Source organism: Oratosquilla oratoria, chromosome 10 (genome assembly GCF_046742065.1).
Source record: "Oratosquilla oratoria isolate Oo_2021 chromosome 10, ASM4674206v1, whole genome shotgun sequence".
Taxonomy (NCBI): domain Eukaryota; kingdom Metazoa; phylum Arthropoda; class Malacostraca; order Stomatopoda; family Squillidae; genus Oratosquilla; species Oratosquilla oratoria.
Window position 1 is genome coordinate 52023094 of NC_134786.1, and position 3442 is coordinate 52026535.

Sequence of the window (3442 nt, forward strand, 5' to 3'; positions counted from 1 at the left end):
AAAGAGTAGCCCTAGCAAGCATGACTGTTCTGTGCTGAGGTGAGTGATTTTTATTTTGTAAGTGACAGGCTTATATAGTGCTCCGGGATTGCGCAAAAGTCCGATCGGATAATCAGCGATCGCCTCGTGACATCAAGGGCTGCTGTCCCGGTGCGTCCTTAACAATTGTCGCTGATATCGGCGAGGTGGCTTGTTTCAGTAGCCAATTACCTGTTAGCTTGCGTGGCAAAGCGATCGTTTGTGATGTGGACGCCACAATATTCCTCCCTCAGCGAGAATGTTCCGTTGCGTACGAGAGGGGACGGCACGCCCTGGATAATCGTACTGGAGCCAGGCGACGAAACTTAGAGAACACCGGGATCCCTGAAGTCTTTATGCGGTGATAGATTCCGTGTTTCGCAAGGGTCTGTGGTTGTTGCTAGAGTTCGGGCTTGAAGACATTGGGGTAGACGTTACGGAGGAGGACAAAGCTGTCTGTCACCTCGACTACCTGAAGGGTGAACTCGGTGGATCCGGCAGCGATGGGTGTGGTGGTGAGGGAGGCTATGTCTACCAGATGACATCCGGCGAAGTCGAAGAGTAGCTGGTAGTGGGCAAGAAAATATGCCCCTAGAAAGGGGGGGGTGACGTCTACAACTATGAAGTCCCATCCAAACGGGCACCCACCGATGCTGATCTCGAGGTGTTGGCGGCCGTATGTTGTTATGGGAGTGCTGTTGGCTGCAACGAGCTGGACGTTGGATGCTGATTGATGGGGCTGCCTTCAACGTGAGGCTGGTAGGAGGGAATGGGGGGCGCCCGCTTCGACCAAGAAGAGCATGCTCGTCACAGGATTGAAGAGGAAAAAGGTGCTGGTAGGGGTGCCGTCCTACTTTTTTTATTATTATTATTCATTTATTTACCACTGACAACTTGGTTGGTATTTCCTTGCCTTGAGGCCGAACTTGGCGTGGTAATAACAGAACTAGTTCGTGAATTTTGTTGTGGTTCTTTTCTGGTCTGGCTGTTGCCGTGGGGCGTGGTATCGTTGTGTAGGTGCTTGTCGGGTACGTGATGGTGGGCGGTGTACCGCTGCGATGTCGAACTCGTTATCCTGGAACGAAGGTGGGGGATCAGATGGTATGGCAATAATGCGGCGTGGTGAAGCTGTGAGAGCATCCGCTAGGTGATTTGCTTGCCGTTCGTCCTCTCCCATTTCCTCCGCGTTGGGGATGACAGCGCGGATGGATTCGGGTAGGTGTAGGAGCCATAATGCCCGAAACAGATCTAGCTTTCGAGGAGTTCTTTTGGTTGCTGGGGGGAGTCTTGTTTGAGCCTTCATCTCGAGAAGGGCGTCAGAGGGTTTCTGGTCGCCCAAAGTTGGCGTGCAAGCTGGATGAGCTATGTCACATGCGTTTCTGATGAAGGCAAGGAAAAGGTTCGTCTGGGAGGGCTGCTAAGACGTGCTCGGCCCGTGAGGTTTGACAGTTTACCCTCTTGAGGCGAAACTATTTCTACTCGCCGGAACCAGGTATGCGCGTCGATCGTCGAGAAGGTGGGGAGTTTTAATTGCGCGACTGCAACTGGGTGGATGTCTACGGAAGTGGAGGACGTGGGGTTGTCAGAGGTCTTGTCCATTGTATCGGGGACACCAATGTAGCAAGCGCTACTCAGGTAGAATACGTGGTCGAGTGATCGAAGGTGGTAAGGAATGAATGTATCAATCCGTTCTATCTTTATTGTATAAGTGACAGGCTTATATAGTGCTCCGGGATCGCGTGACAGTCCGATCGGTCAATCAGCGATCGCCTCGTGACATGAATGGCTGCTGTCTCGGTGTGTTCATAACAATTGTCGCTGATATCGGCGAGGTGGCTTGTTTCCGTAACCCATTACCTGTTAGCTTGCGCGGCAAAGCGGCCGTTTGTGGTGTGGACGCCACACCTTTTTGAGATTATTTCCATGTCCTTTTTTTGTTTCTCTTATCCCAATTTAGTAAGTCTTCTCTATCAAGGACTTCTATACCTCTCAACGTTCTGTAGATAATCAGCAAGTCACCTCTTTCTCTTCTTTGTTTCAGAGTCGGTATTTCTAGTTCTGACAATCTGTCTTCATATGGCAGTTTAGATAGTGTTAGGGCCATCTTCGCAATTGCTCTCTGGATTCTCTCAATTTTCCTTATATTCTTTTTAGTAATGGGTGACCATAGTGTCGCTATGTACTTCAATTTTGACCTTATCAATGTGACAAATATTTTCTTTACCATTTCTTCATCCAAGTAAATAAAATTCATTTTTATTGATCTTAGCCGATAATTTTGTTTATATATTTATCGGGGGACATCCTTTGTGATGATTACTCCCAGTTTTTTTTTTCAGATTCCATTTTTTTTACTTTCTTTTTACCAATTTTATATTGTCCTGATACTTATTTTTCAAAATTCCGTTATGCTGCATTTCTTAATATTGAAGTCCACTTCCCTCTTCTGACTCCTTTCCCAAACCCTGTTTGAATCTCCCTGCAGTGAGTCGCAGTCCGTTTCAGTACACACTTTAACAGTTTTGCATCATCTGCAAAGAAGCTCATGTAACATTTCACACCCTCGCCCATGATATTCACATTCATAGCAAACATTATTGGTCTTTGTGGAACTCCACTAATCACCTCTTCCCAAGTATAATTCTTATCTTTGAGCACTACCCTCATTTTTCTTCCATACAAAAAGTCCTCCATCCATTTCAGTAGATTACCTTAGATTCCTCCTATGGTTTCCTATTTTCTTAATATTTTTTTGATGTGGGTCTTTATCAAAAGCTTTTTGTAAGTCTAGAAAAGCCCAATCAGCTCATCCGCCCCTATCTTATATTATATCTAGTAGTTGTGAGTAAAAACAAATAAAATTTGTGGTACATGATTTTCCCGGTCTAAATCCAAATTGTCTCGGATTTAGTATACCATTCTCCTCCACATGTTTTATTCATCTACGTTTTATACTCTTTTACAAATTTTGGCTACCGTGCTTGTAAGGGAAAACAGTCTGTAATTTGTTGGGTCTTCCTTATTGTCTCCTTTATAAATTGGTACGATATCACCATTTTCCAGTCTTCTGGTATTTTTCCTTTTTTGAGTGATCAATTTATTGTTATATACTTTGTCTGTTAGTCCTTATTTACATTCTTTTAATATCCAGTTTGCTATTCCATCCGGGCCATGCGATTTCCTGACATGAAGATTCATTATTTGGTTAACTATTTCTTTCCGTGTCACTTTTATTTCCCTCATGGGGGCAGGGGTTACTTCTCCCCCTTCATCCCGATGTTGTACATTTTCTCTAATCAAAACTGACTTGAAGTGTTTGCTCAAGACTTCAGTCATTTCTGTATTAAGTATTTGTATCAGCATTTAATATATACTTTTTCCTGTTTGTGCTTTGGGACATATTTATCCACTCCTTCATATCGAT